Genomic DNA, 12,101 nt, shown 5'->3' with positions numbered 1-12,101 from the left:
CATCTTCACCATCTCTGCTTTACAGCATGGGCTAATAAGGATGAAACACAAGCTAAGTTGGGAAGGCCATGAGTTTAGCAGGTTATTGAGTCATCAAACCAAATGTTGGATATCCAGTCGTTGTTGGGATATTTCAGCAAAGCGGGACACCGACTGACAGAGCAGCATTACCATGTGTGGACCCAGGCTGTTACCATGGCTGGTATCCAAAGGAAATGCTGCAAATCCTCAGTTATTTTCGTGGTTCTCCATGTTACTGCGAAGCAAACGCCATGTTCCTGATCTGATTTTGCTTCGCTTTGTTTGTTTTGTGCCAGGAAAGGGTAGGGCGGTGATAGGTTAGGGTAGGAGGGAGAGAAAAGGAGGACAGAGAGAGAGAGAGAGGGTGAGGGAGAGGGATTTATTGTGTCTCTCTTCTTTGCCTTCTACTCTTACCGTCTTCCATCCGTGTTGGCACAGTCAAGAGGACACAGCTTCAACAGCACTGTAGTCTGAATTTATGGGTAATGAAATATTATATCATAGTATAATACAATAATAATTCTGAGCGCAAAACCCTAACCACGGACAGTGTTGGGCTTTAATTGTTACAGTCAACAGACTCTTCAAAGTGACAGGAGACCGTGGTGATGACAAAATGTGCTATGGTCTGAACACTCGACTCATGCCTTACAACATATTAACCCAGAGCGCACAAAAAACAAGTCTGTAATGAATATGATGATAGCTAAAGCACTCATCAGTTTCTCAGAGAGTTGTTTGTATAATTAAGAGGTAGCTGTATAGAAAATATATGATTATGTTTCTAGCTTCTTCTTTGAAGTTACTACAGACACCAGCTTTCACAAATATTAACCCATATGGTTAGAGATGAGGTCAGAGGATAACTACAGTTGTGAGGATTCATCCTCTGGGAACCATGATTGTCCGTACAGTGTCCATCATGTGGAGAGTCCCCTCACAGTGTATTTACTCACATCAGTGTATGTCTGTGTCTGAATGCCTTCTTTAGATAGAGTAAACTTATTAACCCTCTATGGCATGCATCCAATTATTAGTATTATATCCACCCAAAGACTGCATTTAATGCTTCATTTACACTACAACACTCCAGTGATGTTATCGTGTTATTGAAGAAATAATTGTTGTGTTTTCCACAACAGGCATGCCAATCAATGCTCATCAGTATCGACAAAACACAATCTCTCTGTCCTTGATTTTGTGGAGCCGGAGAGATAAACAAGATAATAAGGATTAATTAGGCTACTTATTTATACAGTAAATTGCAATATTTACTCAAAAGAGCAGGATCATTTGATCTTCGTTCTGTTAATAAGTTAGTCGCGGCACAGACGAGATTATCGAGGTGTGAGGATGGAGCTGAAGACTGGAGAGGGAACTGACTGGATGAAAGGTAAAAGAAGAGGAAGAGTTCCAGCATTACTCATATGGTTACTGCATACCAAATGCAAACATGTACTTTGAATTGTTTGCATTCGTTTTGACAGTTATTTAGTTGCACATAAATTGATAGTAAATAACTTCTACAATTCAGCTTGTACAGAGTTTCTCTGCTCCTTATAATTTCTTTCAACTGGAATTCCAAAGCTGATAATACTGCATCTACCGTTAAGTCTACCTAAAATATCAACTTTATCTTACATCCTTATGTCATTTCATGGCTGTAAACAACAGCTAAGCATTTTTTGAATGAAGACTAGACTACTGCCTTGTGTGTGTGTGTGTGTGGTTGTGAGCCCTTAATACTGATCAATATCTGCTTGTGACCATATGTAACAGAGTGCATGTCTGAGAGTCAAGTTGACGACTGATTTTCCCGTTTCATTAAAAAAATGTCTAAGGTCCTGAAGAAGTAAAAATTACACAGTATTTCACATGAAAAAATGAGTTGAGTCTGGGAAAAGGGATGATATCGAGGAACAAAATTAAAATGAGATTTAGTCTTACTTTCTACCCAATGCTCTTGCTCTGCTCATCTAATAAGCCTGTAAATTACAGCAGGAAGGCGCACATGTATTTTTAAAAAAGTACATATTAATGACAAAAAACTGAATACAAGAGAAGAGTCCAGTGGCTCCAACAGCAGCAGAGTGAAGAGCAGTTGGTACATCGCTTTCTCTCTCTGGGCATTGCCTCAAAACTCTACATTTGCCAGTGCAATTTGGCAAATTATGATATGAGTGATTCATAATACCACATAATTGCAGTGTCTTTTCGCTCCATCTAATATAAGAACCGCAAGTGCTCTTTTCAAAACAGAGACGTAATGAAGGCACGTGGACTGAAGAGAATGAAGGGAAATTTGGATTTTAAAAAAAAAGTTCTTTCAGCTCCAGATATAGTACATCTCATGACCAAAATGAATGAGATGCTTTAGTTTCTTCAAGTGTTTACACACGTGCGCGCGTTCGTTAATGAACGCGGCTCCTCTCTGACTCACCATCCAGAGCAATCTGTCCGTTTTTCTCGTTTCCTTTTCGGTTTGACACCCTGCTTCTCAATCAAGCCACATGACTGACATTTAAAAGTGGAGGATCTGGACGAGCCACGTCTGGGAGACACAGCCTGTGCCTGAGAGTCCTGCCACCTCATGCACGGCACAGATGAACTGTGAGTTTTAGAGTGTGAAATCAGTCAGCCCTGAATCAGAGGGGCTGGTAATGTTACATAAGACGGAGAGAAAATTCAACAGCTCCATCTCGTACCAGCTGGAGAGGGATGGCCTGAGCGGGATCTTTAACCACCGGGCAAGACAGAGGCGATTGAAAGAAGGACGGAAGTGTTTCCGGTCACACACACCCATGCACACAAAATTACATAGCAGACTCTGGAGCAGATGTTTTGTACAATTCCCAAAGCGTGCATGTTCAGAAACAATACATGAGATGAAAATAGAGCTAGGAGAAGGTGAAAGTGGGGATACCAAAGATGATAAAGCCAAACCTTTAAATACTAGTATTTTAATAGCAGTTAAGATGCAATATGGAATACAAAATACAGAATATAGTGGAAAATTTGGTGCATGTTTTGGGTATCTGGAAAGCTCAAACAGGTGCTGTATATACATTTTGTTTCAAAGGGGTTTAAATATATATCCTCTTAATGTGAAAACCTTTATATAGCGAAAATATTGTTTGTGAAAGGCATTTACCAGTTTTAATCCCTGGAAATGTATGTCAAATTATCCTAAAATGCGTATCCCAGTCTTGCCCAAAGTAAATGAAGCTGAATAAGAGTACAGGCATGGATTGGGGCTCTTTTGAAAGGTTAAAATCTACCTACATTTTTAAATGCAAAACTGATAACAATATCACTGAAAATGAACACATAACACTTGTTCTTCTGAGCAAGTATTCAGGCACCTGGCAAAAAAACAACAACACAGCAGCCGTCAGTGCAGAGCATTGACCATGGCTGAGTAGTGAGCTGTTAGTTTTTCTCTTTTGTTGTCTGTGTTCAATCAGTCTATATTTATCCTTAGAAACACCACAGAGGAATGAAGCCATGCAATTTAAAAGACGCATTTCTGAACAATGTTGTAGCGTATCATTAAAAAATGCACGAGTAAAACAACATCGGCAGAGGATAGAGATGCTGTATTGCAGAATGAGGTCAGTGTGAAATTCATGTGAGGAGCGAGCTACTTTTCTCATGCACTTGTTGTTTCCTGTGCGAGGAAGCAAGCCTGACCCACAGGAGGTGGGGAGTCGTGATCTATAGTCCATCTTGGCTTGAAGTGGATGCCATCCTGGATGAATATTAAGCACCCACACCACCCACATACACACCACCTGCTGCTCGGTCACAGGCTGCATGTGTGTTTGTTGGATCATTCTGTGGGCTGCATACTGCACATACTCGCACTGCTTTCAAGGCATTGCCAGGAAAAGAATTTTCAATAAAATACTGATATATTACATGCATACGTCACAAAGCTGCAGGACTTTTTTTTTTGTTCCAAGATACATTACACAATCCCATTCAAGTCATGATTGTCATATGGGATTAGCATCCCAAAGAGTACACTTGGAGGCTCATATCCCTGCATCCTCTCCTGTGTGTCACATGAATGAGCTCTGAGGACCTGTGAGAGGCGCCTCCACCTTCTCACTGATGCAAATTTCAAACTTCCTACGTGCGTTGAGGTTATAGTGCTTACATTTGGAGCAACACACAGACCCACAAAATTAGACGCAGACACCTACAAACGCTAAGCCAGCACCAGACAGCACTCACATGGCTACTTGAATTCTGATTCTCCTGTTCCCCGGGCAGTTTTGGAGATCAGAGTCATTCCATCAGGCCAAGTTTCGGATTTATTCTGGCTCTTCTCACCATTTGGATAAATTGTTGCCTGGTGATATCTCCATTACAGCCTTTAGCTCTCTGGGGGAGGAGGGAGCATCTGCCTCACCGTGAGTTAAGAGGACTGAGACACAAGAGTCATTTGACAGCTGACTGCACTGTTATGTAACTGTAAGGATGCCTGATTTGGGCTAATGAGAGAACATAACGATCTACAGAGTGCACGTGTTCCTGCAGTTCATGGCACGAGGGGACATAAAACACTGTTGAATAAATAAATCAATCAATTTGATAGGTTGAAGTTTGTTTGAACTTAAAAGGTTTCATTAATTATATTATTAGATTCATTTGGCATTGCTGATAGTCACTTTTTTAAAAAATCACTTTTGAACTAAGGTGAGAAAAAAACTTTTCAAGGACTCAAAATCAAATCTAAACAACAACATTCAGGAACATTCATTTTTAACCAGGTGGCAACTTCTAGGGGCCATCGTTACTGGAGCAAAGAAGGCAGTCAGGCAGAGTACTATAAAGAGTGAAAGCCACAATTTGTGTCTAGTGTTAAAGCAAAAACTCAACAGTGAGTTATTTGTAACTGTAAGCTGAAGTTACATACATTTCATAGTGATTTTAAGCAGAGTCACAATGTTTTCCTAAACCTAACCACACTTATGAAGCTTACAAAGGTAACATAATCCTTCTGCCTGCAGAGTCTCAAAATCCACAGTCTCTCTCTATATATTTGATAATAAACTTGCATTTGTTATGTTGATTTTAGATATTCTTGATTTATTCTATGCAACATCAATTACATACCTGTCATATCCCTGTCATATATGTGTTTTTCTGAAGTTCCTTCAATTTGTTTTCCCTGCTAAAAGGGGGGAATTTTTACTTACTTGATCCGAGGGTCTAAGGACAGAGGGTGTACAATATATAGATTGCAAAACTTCCTGAGGCAATGTGATTTGTGATTTTGGGCTGTATCAATAAAACTGACAGATAAAAAAAAAAAAAAAAAAAAAAAACTGACAAAATGTCTCCCGTGAAAACATGCTTCTTGTGTCAAGCTCTCATCATTTTGTACGGTCAAACATCGAAATGAATCAGCAATGAACAAAACCCATTTTTGAGGTAAATGAATCAAAATACTGTCTTTGCTTGAATAAATTCTGGTGGTATTAAACAGTCTTTCTTGAGTGTATGTACCCTTTTTCAACCTGCTTGAAGATGTCCTCGAATCTGCACTGAGCACACTTGTTTTGTTACCAGAAGAGCAGAAGAGTCTTTTCAACCTTACCACGTTTTTAAAAGAAACCCTGCTTCATGAGGCAGCAGCTGACAGGAATAGCAGGTGAGGAAAAGTTCATGAGACGCAGTAACACCCACTATGTCATGACAACATGCATTTTATGCTATGCACTTAAGGCAGGTGAGTCACAAAGTGCCTCTTTTCAGACTAATAACAGACTTGCCGGGGGCTCATTTGATTGGAAGCTTGCTTTTACTCAAAGCTACACTACAGTACGTTGAGTATAGCTAAAAAGCTAAAACGAGCAACAGGAGCCAGTATGAAGGTGAAAGCTGAACAACGTGAGTGGCAGAGCATGTGGAGGAGAGAATGGATAACTGTGGGCTTCAGGGCCATTAGTTCATTTTTAGTTCCTCCAGAGAACACAGAGGGCTGTCAGTTACCAAACTATCTTGACATGAAGTTTGACTGATGCAGTCTGTTACAGGTTCCACGTAGACATGAAATATCAAATATTTCAATTAAAAAAATGTGTCAAAAAAACAAAAAGGATGGGTTTCCTTTTTAACTCTGAAGGCCATAAAGTGATGGACTGTCAGCAGTCGACACATCTTGTGAAATGAATCCTGGCGTCTGTTATTGTCTTAAAACCCACAGGCACTTTTTTTTCTGATTTCTCCTCTGACCCAGCCACACCTGCTGTTTGCTGCTGCTGCTCCCTTCGTGGATGTGACTGTATGGCAGACGTTTACTCCAGGTGCAGCTTAGTGTTACCCATCTCCGCACAATGTGGCCATCAAACAAATACATTTGTTATCCATTTGTGCAATTTATTGAGCTGTCAGAGGTGAGCGGGCCTGCAAGGCCACAAATAGGGCCTGTCAGGTGGGAGATGGAGCGGGAGCTCTCTGGTCCTCCATCTCTTCCGCATCATTGCAGGGAAGGAATTTCCATCAGACCTGATAGATTAAGGAGGTGGTACAGGTGGCTCATGGGAAACAGCACCGAGGCTCAGCCTGGCAAAAGCGTTTGTTGACAAGGAATCAAGTCCTCTTGTTCAACAGGAAACCAGTATTAAGTTTGATTATCCTGGAACATCTGTGTTGTTTTTAGAGACAACCATCGAGAAACGAGGCTTTGCTAACAAGCACACTTTCCTGGATTTTATTTTTTATTTCTTCAATGACACTTATTATATCTGACTTTTAAGTGAAAGTGAAAGAAGTGTTGACTGTGAAGGGAAATGCAAATACAGCTAAATGCTAATGTAGGATTACTGACAGATTCACACCAGCAATATGTATATATATATATATATATATATATATATATATATATATATATATAAAAAACACCTTGACATTTTTTTGGAAATATGCTTCGCTTTTGTCCTGAGAGTTAGACAAACATTACAACCCTGTATTTATCCACTAATGATGAAACTAGAACCAGGAGTCGAGCAGCTTATCTTCACATAATGATTTTAAGTTGCTGTAAACTGTTGTAAGTCCAGTAATACAACTGCCACCACCAAAAAAATCTAAAGACTAATATTTTTAGCGTTTCTACATCTTGGTTTGTCTAAAGGGTGAACAAATGAGATACAATATATCAATTACTGATCCAAAGTGTGGACACAGAAAGGCCAGCTGTTTCACGCTGCTTTCAATCTTTATGCCACACACCAGAGACTTTCAAAGGGTATTTCCCAAGATTTCAAACCATTCCTTTAACATGTCGATGTTTCACAGGTATGTTAGCAATGGTCACCGTCATCTTTCTTATTTTGGTGTGTTAGCATGCTGTCATTCAGCACTAAATACAAAGTCATCAGAATGTATCCTTGAGGAAACATGAATGTCTGTATATTTAACGACAATCCATCCAATAGAGATATTTACACCTAGACTGAAGTGGTGGACCAACCTAAAAACATGCCATGAGTACAGCTAAAACATGGTGAAATATCTTATGCAGTGTAGATACTTGGGAGGAGTGAAGTACGCCACAATCTGTATCTGTGCCTGTTCACACAACTCAATTATCTGTGTCGGTGTCTGCACTCATGAATGTGGCTTAAACAGAAAGACTTTGTGACTAACAAGAAGTTCTCAGTTTAAGCCTGAAATCACATTGCGTTTCGTTCATTGGTTCCATCCACGCAAAAGCCACTTAAAAATTCTGTCACTGGTTGCATCGAGCACTTCCCCTGAGCACAACTGCTTTCTCTCTTGAACTCTTCTCATCCCCTGATGGGTCGTGGTGCAGGAACACATGCAGGCCAGTCACGCTGTGGCTGCTAATTCTCTGTTGTCAAAAGTGTCTTCGTCTGAGAACAGATATTAAACCCCCTCTAAATCCTGTTTACCATCTGGCTGTGGCAGCCCGACTAGCCTGAGTCAGGGCGATAATTGACGAGAGCAGAGAGAGCATAGGCACAGAGGGGCCCGCCTCATGGCCAATAACATATCAGTGGCCCCCAGTGAGTGGCAGCTCCTGGTGGTGCGCTGTCAGGGTCTTCAGCAGCAACCCTGTAACTCTATGTAATTGTGCTCTCTCCAGCTCTGCCTTGCTATCTCTACTTGGTCTTGTGACTGAGCTGAAAAATCTAACAATGTCTCCCTTCGTCGAGATTTTTGTCCTCCTCCGAATTAACGCTGTAAACAACAGCAAAGTGACTTTCATTAGGGTTAGGGGTTCATTAGATTTGAATATATTCTGCTGATTAACATGACATTTCCTTTCTGCAGTGGGACAACCACAGTGACCTCACATCAACCTGAGCGATGATACAAACACAACGCGGGTACACAGTGACAGCAGGCCAGCTGCTGCTTCGTTCCTGGAACGGAAGGCATGTGAAATCTGAATTCAACCTCCGACTGCGGTGTCCTTGTATCAAATCAAAGGGGCATTATAGGAACTGAATGGATGCGGAGACACATGATTGTTGTCGCCGAATACGGATGCATCAATTTAGCGCTTTTGTCCCTGCAGGAGTTGTTATCCCCCTCCGCTCAGATGACAGAGCTACCTGTGTTAAGATCGTTACATAACCGCGAGGAAACAAAGTCAGTGTGATTTGATATTTGGACAAAAGATGGGAGCAAGAAAAAACAAAGTCTGTAATAATAGTGACATGTGCTTGGAATCTCATCAGGGCAGAGATTAGAACTTGATTAGGTTAATTGTAGCTCATATTGTTCTGTGTGCAGGGAATGGAAAACAAAAGGTCACCGCGAGCCGCATCCTGTTTTTCACAGTGCAAGGCAGGTGAAAGCCTAAACCACGTCATCCTCAGGTGTGCTCAATTAGCGGGCAGAAGATGAAGTAGTCCATGGAGGATGGGGGCATGTTGAGTCACTGGTAAGAAAACATTTTTAGTCACACGGAGTGGGCCCAGTTGAATCTGGTCTCCGTTTTCCTGCCGTCCCTTCATGCACTAATTCAGCCCCAGGTGTTAGCACCTAAGTGGAGTTACCAAGGGGTTTAGCGCGGTGCTTTGTTTCCATTTGCAAGTTTTTTCTCCAAGAACCTTTGTTGATTTTGAGGCGATGAAAGTGCATTCTCCCCGGTGACTAATTAAGACATTTAGGGCTGCGGATAACACCTTAACTTGACACGAGCTTTAATTTCTAATCAGGCATTCAAAGTGGCTCCTGCCTGGGCCAGGCCTGCAATGAATGGGAGATCACGCATTTACCATGACATGTCTGCTTTATTGCATACATCTGACCAATTAGTAATTCTCATGGCACCGACTCATCCACATTTCATTCATTTCTGCTCGCTCCATTTTTAACATTCACTGAAAGGATGGTAGAGGGGTTAAGGTTTTATGTCACAGCACGAATTTGCATCTCTATTACTAGCCATGTATATTTAGCTGATGATACACTTTTCTTGAGCCGATGACCCTGCGATAGTTGCTGGTCGCAAGCTACTTATCATCATGCATATTTAGGTTTTTGTCACCATTTTGCTTGGCATCAACGGTTAATGCTTGAAAAACACAGAGGGGATGACAAAGGGCATCTAGAGGAAGAAGAGGAAGCTGCCAGTCATCTCCTAACGACATTGGAGTTCATCTGACATCGCCTCAACCTGCTCAAAGGTGGTTCGTGTGCTTTGACCCAGCTTGACGTGTTAAGCTGGTAACAGAAACACAAGTCAGCATGGTATGGTTTGACGCTTTGCGACAAAAGGTGCCAATGGAAAAGCCTGACATTAAAACCCCATTAAAGTTTGTTTGTATATGTATTAATCACCTCTTTTTTTGGCCATATGTGAGCTGATTCTAATGTGATGTGAAAAATAAGACCTTCCCCATAGCTAATGTTAGTGTAGGATTTTAAGGAACACAAAATTCTACTTCATTTTTAATTTTTCAATGAATTAATTCATTCAATTTTAGTTTTTGTCCTGGACATACTCATCATTAATTCTGTAGGTCTTCGACAATACACTGTTATCACTGTAATCAATAACCAAATAATGTTACTAATTAATGATGGAAATATTGTTACTTTTAAATGATCACTCCTGGGTTGGAAGAAATATAGTGAAGCAAACAAATCAGCTTGAAGTAGTTATATCCATTATAAAAAATGTAATTACTCTGATGAAAATATAAAAAGGTACGTGTAGCAAAGAGATAGCCACACCCTGGGAACTATTTCAGGAAGCCTATTAATCCTGAACTCTTTCTTAAAAAAACTAAGCGCCCCAGCAGAAAACGTCACCCCACATACAGAAAATCAGTAGTTGGGGCCAACACAATAACTCAAGCACAGCTCCTGGCCTGCCTGCGGGGATGCATTCAGTCCACGCAGCTCAAATCTATTTCTGGATGAACTGCCCTCTGAAAAGGCAGCCAAAGTCTCAAAGCGTTCAAACTGGAACAGCTGATAAGAAGCCTCAAAGTGTTATCAAGCTCTGTGCAATGCTTGCTGTCTGTTTTATCAGTTTTTAATCATAGAGGTGTTCTCCAATTTATTAAACATTTACCCTCCAAGTGTCTCGACAGTACTTAGCTGACGCTTGAGTCTGTGGTATGTAGGTGTGCTCAAAATTAGCCTCTCATGAAGAAGACTGATGAACATTTAGGACATAATAATGGCCTTATTGCTTGGAAAGTGTCCTTAAATTTCCACTGTCACTGGTAAGTACTTGTAAGGTGTCACTTTATTGACATGTATGTTTTATATAAAAGACCGAATCCCCTAGGCTTGAGGCTAGAGCAGAGGTTTTCAAAGATGGTGGTGAGCCTTTTTCCAGGTGTCTTAAATGGGCACCTCTAGTGCAGTTCAGTGTTGACCAGTACATCTGCTGATCCATCCTTACAGCTGGACTTCAGCTGAAGAATATCTTCCTGAGCAAAACATGGAGGTATCAAAAACTTTATTCTCAAGTTAAATTTTGTAGGCTTTTTGTCAAAGAAACCAGGTTGACTTGTGCTAACTTTCGGGTTAGCCTGCAAAAATCATCCCTGCCACCCATGCAGAACCCTATACTGTGATTTATTACAAATACTTGTAATGTTAATCTCATCAGTTAGCAAAAGTTAGCTTCCTAATGTTCTAAATGGATATGTTTAACATAAAGTAGAGTATCATCAGCATGTTTGTCTGAGGTTAGCATTTTTCCTGAGACCACTTGCTAGCATGGCTGTCGACCCCTGGCCCCTCATAATACTATACAGATCTGTATGTTCCATTCATCTCACCAGTCTGCATCCTCACTAATTCAATTTTACCATTTTACCATTAGGATTGCATTCAGTCTCCTTTCTACTGATGTTATATATGCTTTGAAGGCAGACCATCACTCCTGAGGACATGACACATGTGGATCTGGACATTGTGAAGATAAATCTAAATAGTTGCATCTCTGGCATTAAAGGTACTTATATTGCCATGGTATAACCTTGTTATAAAAAGATGTGGCAATGAAATGACTTTATGATGAGAAAGATGTCTGTATTTACAGAGCGCGCTCCATCTGCTGAAAGACACCCAGGAGGAAGTGCAGGTCTGTTGATGAATTTCAGCCATGTTTTGATGAGTGAATGGCTCTCAGCGCTCTATAAAGGACCCACTGAGGGGTTTGATGAAGCCGGATGGTGAACAGTGAGGAAGGCAGAACCCCGGCAATGTTTCTCTCACCTCCGCCGTTTGGCACAGTTTTGGTCCTGCTGAGATTTATATTAGCAATTGAAATTAAAGTCTGGCCATGTGGAGGAGAAACAGCTGCACACAGCTGCATATTTTCACATTTATACACAACGTGCATGATGAAAAAGGGTTGAAATGTGGTGCTTTTGACAAAATTAGTGGTGAATTTAGCAAGTATCAAAAAAAATAAGTTTGAAGATAGACATATTGGAGAAATAGAAAAATAAAAAAAATGAATTAATTACAAGAACAGAGTGGACCTGTTTCTTTAACATGGCACATGATAGGCATACTCCCACATTACAACACTACAACGCTGCCACTGCTGTTTATCTAGTAAGCAACAGATA

General features: G+C 40.7%; 1 long non-coding RNA gene across 2 annotated transcripts; it reads left to right on the top strand.

Moving 5' to 3' along the window:
* Nucleotides 1–8,871: 8,871 nt before the first annotated feature.
* Nucleotides 8,872–11,985, top strand: LOC119004430. Of its 2 annotated transcripts, none has more exons than XR_005070199.1 (4): nucleotides 8,872–8,944; nucleotides 9,543–9,692; nucleotides 11,394–11,479; nucleotides 11,567–11,985. It is a non-coding gene; the product is annotated as an uncharacterized LOC119004430 (long non-coding RNA). The 2 variants fall into 2 exon arrangements; XR_005070198.1 differs by having other exon boundaries at nucleotides 8,907–8,944; nucleotides 9,595–9,692.
* The last annotated feature ends 116 nt before the right edge of the window (nucleotides 11,986–12,101 follow it).

Source organism: Acanthopagrus latus, chromosome 16, assembly GCF_904848185.1.
Source record: "Acanthopagrus latus isolate v.2019 chromosome 16, fAcaLat1.1, whole genome shotgun sequence".
In the NCBI taxonomy this organism is placed as follows: Eukaryota; Metazoa; Chordata; class Actinopteri; order Spariformes; family Sparidae; genus Acanthopagrus; species Acanthopagrus latus.
The sequence above is the reverse complement of the archived record's forward strand: the minus strand, read 5'-3'. Positions and strand labels throughout refer to the sequence as shown.